Here is a 13,372-nt window from a genome sequence, read left to right on the forward strand (position 1 = left end):
GGGTCGTTCATCCTGGAGAAGACAAGGCTCCTGGGACACTTTATTACATCTTTTCAATACTTAGAAGGGCCTTATAAGAAGGACAGAGGGAGACTTTACTACAGTCTGTAGTGACAAGACATGGGGCAATTCTTTTAAACTGAGAGAGGGTACATTCAGGTTGGACATAGGGACGTAATTTTGCTGTGGTGGGGTGCGAGGCAGTGGAACATATTGCCAAGAGAATCTGCCGATGCCCCGTCATTGGAAATGTTCAGTGAGGTTTGAAAGGACTTTGAACAGGGAAAGGTATCCTGGCCCACAGCAGGCAGAGTTAAACTAGACCATCTTTAAAAATTCCTTCTAAACCAAACCCCTCTGTGACTCTATGAACTTAAACTCACTTAAAGTAGAGTTATTTGAAACTTTCTATAGTGAAGCTTTTTAAACTGAATTCTTGCTTTTTTATGGACTTCTATCTCCCTGGAGATTCTGCTTCAGTGAAGAAACAAACTTGCATTTCACACAGGAAAACCCTCAACTGAGTATATATAATGCATAATTTACACAGTAAATACAGATATTTAGGAAGAGTGACAGCATAAATATATGAACAAATGAAGATAAGAGTTTATGTGTTAAAAGCATATCCACTAATGCATCTGGAATCTAGACAAATAAACAAATTTTAAAAAGTTAGTCTCTATGGCTGCTCCTCCAGATCAGAGTTCCTTTCAGAGAATTGATTTCTCTTGCTTGTTCACCTTTATTGACCTGAAGATTTAGACTGACAACCAAATTGCTTCGTGTCATGTAGGCTTTGATAACTGTCATGTCTATTCCTAAGAAATGCAAAGTAATACAGTGTTTTTTAACTTGTTCATTGTAAGTCATTGATCATTCTAAACTATCTAAAAATAAATAAAAAGTAACAAAATTAGAGTATTCACATAAGCATATGCCCTTTAAAAATATACTTTTAATTTGCTTCATTGCACTGAAGTTCTCTAAATGAGATTGTCCGAGAGACTGGAAGGATTGCTGTCTTGAAACATTTTGGTTGTGAGTATGGGGAAGGGACTGGTCAGGCCTTGCTCTGGTGAGGCAATGCCGTGCTCTGCACACCCCACCTACCCAGGCCTGTATCCCAGCCCTGCAGTGGCCGCCAGTCCCTGTCACACTGGAGGCAATGCTCCTCACCTGCCTCTGGAACCCAAATCCATCCCCAGAGTAGCCAAATAAGTAGAAGTCCCACCTGGGGGAAGGGCCCAGGAAAGCCAAAGGGTACTTAAAGTGAGACATGGAGGCAAGCACATGTCTGTACCCTACCCCCTCTTGGGATTTCTGTCAGCTGAACACTGCTGGAACCAGGAGTGGTAGCTAAACTTGTTCTTTTCTATATTTTTTCTGTCTTTCTCTCTTTTTTCTTCTAATTCCCTCTTCTTGGAGTTTTGTTTAACTTAAAATTGGATGGGTTTGCTGCTAAGTTGAATGGGCTAAGTTAATACTTTATGAAGTGTTTTACATTGACTGAATGCTGCTCTAAACTTTTGCCAAGGTTCTCTGATTTTCTGAAGTTACCAGTAAAGATTTTTGTTGTTTTGACTTCCTGAAAATATCTTTGTGGTACTTTTTCCATGTGTCTAAATCAGACTACGTGAAAAACTGTAAGCCCTTTTATGAGTGTCATCAACAGAGTTTTTTGGGGCCTTACATAAGGCTATTGTATTGTGTTTGCATGGCCAGGTTTTGGTAGCAGTGCGGGGCTACAGGGGTGGCTTCTGTGAGAAATTGCCAGAAACTTCCTCCATGTCGGGCAGAGCCATTGCTTTGAGATGGACCCACCACTGGCCAAGTCTGGGTCAATCTGAAATGGTGGTAATGCCTCTGTGATAACATATTTTCTATTAATCAAACTGATTCAATATTTAATCACAAAACCGTTCTAATATTTTTAGTAAATAGTGTTTTGAAATAATTAATCTACATCACATGTATCAAGTGGTTTACTAAAGAGATTCAGAAACAAAAAACATTTCAATAATCTTATATTTTACATAATTCATTTTCATTGCTTCTCTCCTGAAGCCTTTCTTTTAACATTTTATCTTTTATCGAATAAGAATCTTCTTTTAAAAATTCCCAAAACTAATGGAATCTCTTTTTAGATTAACAAGTCCTTCCAGCTTTGATTTGAATGAGCTTTGGCATCTGTAACCCTTGACTGTACGGGGCAGATGGTAATACAACAGGACAAGGTAGGATGTCAGGTCTACAATGAAGTGACAAAAGCTTTTTCTTAGTGTTAAGAAAATACCTTATCCTGAGACACTGTGGAGATTCCTCCATCTAAAATGGTCTCTTCACCTGTGGCTCCTTGAATCAAAGCTGGAATTCACAGCAGACAAGAAACAAGTTTTATTATAGGTAGCTGAATTTGGAAGACTTCAGGACTCTGAGTATTTTTCTTTCCTAGTTCACTACAGTAGAAAATAAAGTCTATTTATTTATAAAAATAAAAAATTATGGACTTTTAGGCAGAGGAGGTTACTCTATCAGCACAATGGATGCATATGTTTCTGTACTACTAGGTGAAGTTGGTGGGGAAGCTGAGGACATATTCATGATAAAAACACATATAACAAGTGTGTATTGGAGTGGACAATGTTTGGCTTATTTTTAGGCTGATCAGGAGCAGTCAGCCTCATTTTCTTGATTCACAAGCACACCTACACTGATAGATCTCTTAAATACTAGAACAAACTTCAAGTCTGACCAAGACCATAGACTCTTATGCAGTCGCTATCTCTCATGATATCGAGTTTTCTGGTGGTGACACATGTTTGTGTCTATCCTGTAGAAGATCTCCAGACTGTGGTGTTCTCCATCTTCCCAGTACCCAGTTTCTGCCAGGGCAGTTGGACTCTTTGTTGGGGGAGGAGGGATGTCTCTGTCCAGATGCTGGTAACTGTGATTCATTTACTACTTCTTGAATGGTCCAACTTGAAGTTTGCTAGCCGTTCTGCACATACACTCACATCAGGTTGCTCAGACATACAGAAAAAATAAGTGTGAAATGTGATTAAGAAGAAAGGACAGAATGTGTCAATCAAACACAGGACTCTACCAAACACATTTAGACATGCTTGATCAGAACCTACTTACAGTCAACTCATTTCTTTTAACATTTTTCTTTGTTTTCCCATGGTTGTTCTTCCCTGTTCCACCTTAATATACGCTTTTCCCTGCCTTTTGCCCTTACCTGAGACACTCCATTTTAAGGTTTGTTTAGTACCAAAATTCATTTCCTCACTGAAATTCATAATAAATCCTAGAGCCCTTTAGGCAGTACTCCGGTTTGGTTTCCATGGTGTTTCAACGAGAGACTTTTTTCCTTGACCCTTTGGAGAGTTTCACACCAGGGATAATGGTCTAATCATTGTCCTTTGATGGTTTTAGGAGCATCAGATCCAGTTCCTAGGGTTTATGGTCCATCATTGTTCATCTGATCCTAGCTAGGTCTTTGTGTTTAACTGGATTAGCTTTTATTCACAAAACCTAACATACCATATAGTGAGCCAGTTTACAGTGAAGTAACACCAGCATTTACTTCATGTTAGAGCAATACCTCACCTCAAGACATTGTGGAGATGTACCTCTGTAAAATGATCTGTGGTTGCAATGCCTTCCATCAATAATTGAAATTCACAGCAGACAAGAAACTGTTGCTCTTCATGAAATGCATGTCATTCTGGAAGACAGCACAGTGAACCATTAGCATATTTTGTAATGATAAATCATACCAAGGAAGGCTTGTAACAGCTATCATCTTCAATTAATCCAAACAGATCACAGAAAAAGTCTGTGTGATTCCATGAAAGAAAGGTGTTAGAAACTACTGTACCTCAACACAGGGAAATACTTGGTGTGTAGGACTCTCCATCAGATGTGAATGTGCTGTGTGCAGTTTTGGGCACCACAGTATAAAAAAGACATTAAGCTATTAGAGAGTGTCCAGAGGAAGGCCAAGAGGAGGGGGAAGGTTCTGGAGGGAAGCTTTATGAGGAGCAGCTGAAGTCAGTTGGTTTGTTCAGTCAGAGAAGACACTGACAGGAGACCTCATTGGGGTCAATATCCTCACGAGGGGAAGCAGACAGGCAGGTACAGTACTCTTTACTCTCATGACCAGTGACAGGAGTCAAGGAAACAACATGAAACTGAGTCAGGAAATGGTTAGGTTGGATATCAGGAAAAGGTTTTTCACCAGAGGGTGGTTAAGCACTGGAACAGGCTCCCCAGGGCAGTGGTCACATCATCAGCTGTCTGTGTTCAAGAAACATTTGGACAACACTCTCAGACACATGGTGTGACCCTTGGGCTGTCCTGTGCAGGGCCAGGAGTTGGACTTGATGATCCTGATGGTCCACTTCCAACTCACCAGGTTCTATGAATCTACGATTCTATGATTCTATTTTATGGTTCTATAATTAAAATCCATAACTGGAGGATTGAATTAAATTCACTGTGGATTGGACCATTCAGCAAAGCAGGGAAAAATATATTTAACCATATGTGAGAGGAAGGAGGAACTGTCCACTGTTCTGAACACATAAATTTTGACTTTTGTGAAAGGCAGGACTGTATACCAAGAACTGTATTTGAAAGGTGTTGCAGAAAACTTCTGTGATTCTGATAGAATCCTGTATTTTAGTAGCTAACAATAAACTTAGAGCATTTAAAGTCAAAGAAGTTTTTCTGTGTCTTTACTCTTTTTTCCTATGAGGGATGTGTTTTTGTATAGCCTCATCTGATTGAAGCTGATCAGGATAAACACAAAGACCAGGAAGGATTAAGGGAGCAGTGACAGTCAAGAAACCATATTAACCCAATCAGTGCAAACCCAGGTCGTGGAACTGGCTACTTTTCAAGTGATTATAAAAGGGTTAGATCATTGTCCTTGATGTGAAACCTGTCAAGCTGATGCAACTAAACAAATTCTCTGAGAGGCCATGCAAAATAAAGGGTACTGTTGCCTCTAGGGGTATTGAACCATTGCAGTTTTAGATGAAATTGATAGTGTGGAGACAAAGTGGATTTGTCACCAAAACACATTAGTCACAGATACATGCAATTTTTAGGAATTACATGGCTTCCCTGTTCCATAAGATGTCAGAGTTCAGAAGAAAAATCAAGAGCATCAGTGAGGTGATTTGAACTGTGGGGTGCACCATCCTTGGACTGGGCCAAAGATCTCTGTGGTGTCTCTTGGGTGTTTCTGGAATCTCAGATCTTGCTCCTGATAACTCTCTTGGAGTCATACTGGGCACCACAAGGCTGAAGATGCATCAGGGAATACCTGGTTCCTGACAGGCCACTTCTCTGTCACCCAGAACCAAAAAACTGGCTGCCACTGTCATTTGTAGTCACCATCTTCCCATCTGGGTGGCTCTTCATCTTGTCTGCAACTTCACAGTGATTGACAGGTTGTTTAAGGTCAAGATACTCTATTCTGCTAACTAGGTTAGTCCCTCATCCACTAGGGTTAGGTAAAGTTCATGTGCTAACGTTGCTGCCAGCAAGGCCCAGCTGCCATGCCACATGCACGTAAGTTTGAAATTGCTAAAATTTTGCATGGAGTTTTTAGGGATGTTTATATAATTTTTTAATATAATGCATAGTTTCTTTAGCAACATGCAATGCATGTCTTTACATGCACAACATATAATATATGGATAGCTATAATTTAAATAAATTGTTTAGATGGTTATTTTCAGATAGTTCTGTAATAAATACCATACATTTTTATGATTAGGCATTACAGTTTTGACATATTTATCTCTTCATATGCAGTTGGCTGCCTGTAGGCAGCTGCATGCATGTGAGGTAATGGCTGCATGATTTGCAGATCCCAATATATTTTCTAGTTACACAAGTTCCTTAGGATTGAACTTGCATCCTGATGAACAGGAAATCAGTCAAAGGGGAAAGAGACCTATATGGATGAACAAGGAACTCAAGCATAAGCAGGAAATGCACAGAAGGTGGAAGAAGGGTCAGGCCGCTTCTAATGATGGTAGAGAAGCTGTCAGAGTAACTAGAAATGAGACAAGGAAGGTCAAGCCCCATCTGGAATGAAATCTGGCCAAGGATGTCAAGGACAACAGGAAAGGCTTCTTCAAATGTATCAATAACAAAAAGAAAACTAAGAATAGTAGGATCCCATTAATAAATGGAGAGGGAACCCTGGTAACAGAGGACACAGAGAAGACAAAGTTACTCAATGCCTTCTTTGCATTGGTGTTCACTGACAAGATCAACTGTCACAGATCTCTGGCCCATGCGACCGGGGTTAAGGAAAGCTGGAGGGAAAACTTTCCCCTGGTGAAGGAGAATTTGTTTAGAAAAAACCTAGGCAAACTTGACATCCACAAGTCCCTGGGCCCTTACAGGATGCATCCATGAGTGCTGAAAGACCTGGGAGAGACATAGCTGGGACACTCACAATCATCTTTGAAAGGTCATGGTAATCAGGAGAGGTACCTGAGGACTGGAAGAATGCAAATGTCACTCCAGTCTTCAAAAAGGGCAAAAAGGAGGACCTAGGGAACTACTATCCAGTCAGCCTCACTTCAATCCTTGGAAAGGTGATGGAGCACCTTATTCTGGAGGCCATCTATCAACAAGCACGACAAGAAGGTGATCAGAAGTAGACAGCACAGATAAAGATAAATCATGCTTGACTAACCTGATTGCCTTCTATGATCAAAACAGCTACACGGGTGGATGGATAGGGGGGGAACGAAACCTTGTCTACCTCAACTATAGCAAAGTTTTTGACACTGTGTTTCACAGTATCTTCATACATAATTCAGAAGTGTGGACTGGATGAGCAGACAGTGAGATGGATTGAGAACTGGGTAAATGGCAGATCCCAGTGCGTCATAATCAGTGGCACAGGTTCTAGTTGGAGGCCTGCCACTACTGATGTCTCCCAGTACTGGGGTCAATACTGTTTAACTTACGCATCAATGGCTTGGATGAAGGAACAAAGGCCCCCTCAGCAAGTTCATTGACAACACAAAGGTGGGAGTAGTGGCCAATACCCCAGAGATCTGTGCAACCCTTCAGAAGGATCGTGACAGGTTGGAAACATGGGCAGAGAAGAACCATCTGAAATTCAACAAAAGCAAGTATAGGGTTCTGAACCTGGGGAAGAATAACTGCATGCACCAGCACAGACTGGAAGGTGACCTGCTGGGAAGCAGCTCTGTGGAGAAGGACCTGGGGGTCCCACTGGGCAACAAGGGTGTCCATGAGTCAGCAGTGTGACCCTGTGGCCAAGAAGGCAGATGGCATCCTGGGGTGCTTTAGGAAGACCACTGCCAACAGACCAAGGGAAGTGATTCTCTCTCTATACTCACCCCTGGTGAGGCCACATCTGGAGTTGTCTGTCCAGTTCTAGGCTCCTCAGCACAAGAGAGATATGGAGCTCCTGGAGCAAGTCCATCAGAGGGCAACAAAAGTGATTAAAGGACTGGAGCATCTCTTTTACAAGAAAAGGCTGAGGGAACTGGGCCTGCTCAACCTTGAGAAGAGATATCTGAGGGGGGTCCTCATCAGTGTCTAATTATATCTGAAAGGGGGGTGTCAAGAGGATGTTTCCAGGCTCCTCTTGGTGGTGCTGAGCAATAGGACAAGAGGCAATGGGCAGAAACAGGAAGTTCTACCTGCATAAGAAGAAGAATTTCTTTACTGTGTGAGTGAACCATGCACTGGAACAGATTGCCCAGAGACATTGTGGAGTCTCCCTCACTGGAGTGATTCAAGAACCATCTTGACACAATCCTGTGCCATGTGCTTTGGGATCATCCTGCTTGAACAGGGAAACTGGACCAGATATCTCACTGTGGTCCCTGTTAAGATTCAATTAGTGAGAGATGTCTCTGCCTGAATTAAGGGGCAAAAAAGACCATATGATAAAGTCAATAATACAGATTTTATTTAACAATATGTGTGAAGTAGAGAGAGAGAAAAAAATAGAAAAGAGGAGGGAGAGAAAGATCAAGCAGAAGGTAGTCAACAACCATGGATTCAGCAACATCCTTCTTCACCCTGAGCTTTCAGTGGTGGGGGTCCTGAGGTCATTCAAAACTTCCAACTTTACCCATCCTGTGATTCTGTGAATTCCCTATGAAAATATCAGCATTAAAAAGGACTTCGTGCAGCTTTAATCTTTGTGAAACACCAGAGTGAGATTCAAGTAAAATGAAGTTCCTTAGTGATCCTTAACTGAGTGCTTATGTGAATTATTCTTTCCAAAGGTAATACCCAGATTTTTGCATATTCAGAGAAATATATATATATATATATATATAATATTAATGAACTCACTAGGAAGTTCCATATTGTAGTGGGTTCAGTTTGTAACTGGGCAGAAACACCAATTTTGTGCAGTGGTTTGGTCCAAAATACTCATTACTATTTACCTTCTGTGAGATAAGAATTAGGAGAAATGCAAAGCAGGCACCAACCTTGAAAGAATATAAAGAAGTTTATTAATAGACCTAAAAGAGGGGGAAAAAAATGAAATCATACCACACCTTCGGAACACTTCTCCTTCCCCCACCTTTCTCCCTTCTCCCACTGACAATGTAAAAAGACAAACCTTGAGACGTTCAGTCTGTTTACCACTTCCATAATAACCTTGTTCAGTCCATTTAGGAAGAGGAGTCTCTCTTGCTCATGCTATGGAGACATTATCACAACGAGACAGCCGCCCGGGCTGGTTCTCTGCTCGCATCATGCGAGAGTCCCCCTCCCACGACTTGCAGCTTTTTCCACAACTGCTTTCGAGGGTCCAATCTTGAGCTACTGGGGTACCATTTTAAGGTTGAGCTGTTCAGAAACAAAAGTTCTCTTCACCCATCTCTGGGAGCATCTTCATCTCTAAGAATAGAGGCCCTCCCCTTCCCTGGGAGGAAAAGGGTCCTCATCATCCTTATCTCTAGGACCATCTCTGGGAGTATTTCTAGGAAGAGAGGTCTTCTCCTTCCAGTTGGAGCAAGAGTCCTCATCTCTTCCATCTCTCCCTGTTCAAACTTCTCCTCAAATTACATCTGCTTCAGCATTTGCTTATTCCAGCATAGGTGCTTTTGCTCACAAGTACAATTTGAACGCTTCACCCCCCATGCCTTCATGAAATTACAACGGGTGCTCTGATATGTCATAGTCTATCACCACCATAGCTTTACAACAGATTTTCAGCTTTAATCATCTCCTCTTTCTCCTCCCTCAGGATTTCAGCTCTTCACAGCACTAAAAGGGTTAATCTCACACAGGTCTTGCAGCTGGAATTTCACTTATCGCTGTTGGTCACATGATCTTTGCTGGGCAGCAGGGCAGCTTCATCTGAATCTTCATCTTCAGCCGCACTGGAGAGGGGGAGTGGCCTGTCTGCACAGAGCAGGGCTGGGGGGGCCGGGGTGGAACAGGGCTGCACGGCTCCAGGATGGCCGTGGCCCGGCCCTGCCCGAGCAGGGCAGGTTCCAGCAGGGCCCGGCAGGGCCCAGCAGGTCCCGGCAGGGCCGCTGGACCCTGTAGAGGCCCAGCCCAGTTACCTGTTCCCTGGCTGGAAGCAAGAGAGAGAGCTTCCTGGGGTTTGTCCATTCTTAAATGTGGACCACAGAGGTGGTCAAAATTCTAAGTGGCTTAAAAATTTGTCCATATTCAAACTAGCCAGCTATTAGTGCCATAAAATATTAGTGTGTCCCACAGCCGTAGGGAGGAGGAGAGAAGATCCAGCAGGCAGGAATTGTGCAGCAAGATTGATTTATTTAATTATTTTACAAACTCTTTTATAGTCTTTTTCTTTGTAGTCTAATTAGACCAAGGATCAGCCACCCCTTGGGGGTGATTGGCTAAAATCCTAAAACATCCATTGTCAAAATATTTTCCTACTGTACTATAAACAAGGCTTCTCAAGGGTGCAGGTGTTTCATTGCTTATAGAACTCTGCTGCTATCCTCTGTGAGAGAGAAAAGTCTCTCACAGACTTAGAAAATAGCAAGAAAATTCTTGCTAGCAGCATTTTTGGATCCGCAGCCAGCTGATAGGTTCTCTCAGGTCATAGAGGAGCTGTAAGCACCCCTTTGCAAGAACATCACTTCGGGGACTATGCTTGCTAACCCATGACACAGATACATAATTGGTACTAAGTAAGCAGAAGCCTCCTGGCCCCCACAATCAGTATGATTTCTTTCAGTTCCATCAACAATATAAAACAGATGATTTGGAAGGAATGCTTTAGTACTTATCTAAAGCATTACCATGAATTCCCTAAATTAAAGATCCCATTCTGTGAAATAGAATTTGCAACCGTTATATAGATCCCCATAAGAGTCTCCTTAGTGGCTTGAGAGTGCTGAGATTCAAGGATTGCCTATAATTAGTCTATTACATAAAGTAAGCTAGCTTATTAACACACAGGAAACACAAAATTATTTTGTGTGTCTCTGTCACTACCACTTTTCTGAAATGAGGATTTGAAAATTCCACAACCTACTCTGAAGCTGGGCTGACAATCCGTGTAGTAGAAAATATTTACAGACTGATCAGACTAACAGTTATTAGGGGAAGGATTAAACTTCCTGAATATGTATTGACATTTTGAGCTGCCCCGGAAATATCTGAGAAATCTCTCCTGATCTGACAGATATGCTTTAGAAAATCATCATGCTCCTGAAGCCTCAGCTGACTGTGAGGTAAGTTGCCAAAGAGTATCTCAAACTTCATCCTACATAGAAACAACTGAGTCAAGCCTTAAACTTTTAGATAAAATTACTTTTCTGATCCAATAACTGTGTTTACTAAATCTACAGTGACTACAATAAGAATGTATAGACTTTATATGTAATGCATGCGTTTACATGGATTTACATGCACACTAATAAGTCTCTAATTCCAAAACAAATCTCATCACTGGATTACAATTTTCTTTCAAAATATTAAAAGCAGCACTGACCTTGCCTTACAGCCCAAGTACCTGGGCACATTGGATTATTGTTTGAGGAGGACATACATACAAGAATAGTTAGTGATGGAATACCTTTGTGTTCAAATCAAATTATTGTGTAGGTACCTGGCACGGTGAAGGTGAGATTCAGATCGCAATAATCATATTTTTAAACTTCTACATCAATTTTTTTTGTGAAGAAAGTGCTCACAAAACACCTAGACGTATTGTGATGACAGTGCAGTAGAATGGTACGATAGCAGCAGTGTTATAAAGACTGAGCAATAAATAATTTTAAAGTGAAGCCATATCAAATTACCTGGGACATAATATAGGTATTTTTAATATAGGCATTTAAACCATTCAGCAGTTGATTTCTCAACTTTAATGCTCTTTTCGTCTTGCATGTAGAGAAACTACATGTGATTGTTATTCTTGAGCAATTATATTTGTGTCAGGATGATGTAATGTCAACCTTTAGTTTCTAAGTTTTTGTTTAAATAAAGGGATTGTTTACTTGACTACCACCGCTGGACTTTAGACAAACAAAAAAACAAACAAGAAACAATTTGAAGGGTCAGGCACCAAAACCATCTCAGAACAACATATTCATAAATAATTTCAACATGGATGACACTTTAATAACAAAAGAAAGCAAAACATCAAGTACCAGAAAACAGTAGGAAAAAGAAATTTAAGGAATTAGGACTACAAGCTGAAAATAATTTGTGTGATCTTTCTTTATATGAAAAATAACACATCTTGCTGTGCATAGTTGTACATTTTTTAATGTGTTCTACATATTTATGAATGTATTCATAAGATTTATTTAAAACACAGATCCATTGAATGGAAAATAAATATATATCTACAGATCAGCTATAGCTATTTGCAGCATATATGTGTAGCTGCTGTGAGATGTGATAAATGACAGAGTTTCTAAATAAAACTCTCACTTCCAGCTTTTAAGATTTTTCCTACGTTCAGCAATTATCCAACTTTTAAAAGTATTCACATTGTTTTAGCCTCTGTCCTATGTCTGCAGCCAGTGATAGGAATGTACCTGGTGTCTGAACTAGAGACCAGCAATTGATGAAAACTGTTGCAATCTGGAAAGATGAAGTTTTCCTCCATGAAAAATACATACAATTTTCTTCCTTTAAAGAGAAACATTCCAATGTATAAGAACATGCTGTAGGAAATATAGGGAGAGAGAAGGAACATTAAATATTTGGGAATAATTGTGGAATGTAAATTATGAGCTAAAGACATAAAAAGAAGAAGGAATACATCATAGTGATTTAGAGAAATGAAGAAAGACATCTTTAAAAGAGGGTAGATCCTGGACGCTGATAGAATTTGATATATTAGACAAATAGTCTATTCATATTGAATTACAGTGAACACTGAGGATGAGTCAACCTAATTTTTTGCCCAGGAGAATTAATGTTTGTAGGAGAAGAGTACACACAGAATTAGGGTTTCTAATGACTAATGAGCTTGAGGCTGCTGTAGCCCTATTCATTTGAGGTATTTTGAATTCATGGTACTCCAGTTTCGATTTCTGCAATAGTACAAAAACAAATCCACTTTCTTATGAAAATGTCAGGGTTCTCTACACTTTCTTCAATTTGAAAAGTGAGTTGGAGAAAAACAAACACAGAGACTAAAACTCTGAAAGCCTGAGTAGCACTTCTTTATCTAAATAAAAGAAAAATGATAAGAGGAAGAAGGATGTCTGAATCACTGTTAGTCATTAAGGAAACCTAAAAAGTGAAATCTATGCTTGCTCCCTTTGCTGAACAAATTTTCCTCCTATTTAACCTCTTGCCCCTGACTATTGTACATATTTGTTTCTAGAAAATTCCTTTTGCGTGTAGATTTAAGTGTTGTATCCTGCTCTTGTAGAAAAGAATTCACACAGCTAAAGCATGAAGTAAGGCTTATGCTTCACTTAATTGCTTAGTGTTCTGCCTGCTAGAACACGAAGGTGGGATTGATCCATGAAGCAATTACAAATAATTACTCCTTGGTTTCTATAGCTAATGAGACCAAGATTCTTCCCTAAGAATAAATGTACTCGAATTACGCTGCAGTTGCCTGTTCTCCTTAATAGGGCGTAACTGACAACTGCTCTTCAATCCACCCTTGTTTTACCTTACTTTTTCTGGGAGCTAGGGAATTTGTTTCAAAAATTAATGCAATAACAAATTAACAAAACTTATCTAAACAAAACAAAACAAAACAATAAAATAAAATAAAATTAAATTAAATAGTAAATTCTCAGAAACCATCTACTTACAGATGTAGTTCATAAAGCAGCTGCACAAATGCTAAGAGTAGCAGAAGGAAACTAGCAGGTTAAAGAGGAAGTTCCCTTTA

Source organism: Coloeus monedula (genome assembly GCF_965178545.1).
Source record: "Coloeus monedula genome assembly, chromosome: 3".
NCBI classification, from domain to species: domain Eukaryota; kingdom Metazoa; phylum Chordata; class Aves; order Passeriformes; family Corvidae; genus Coloeus; species Coloeus monedula.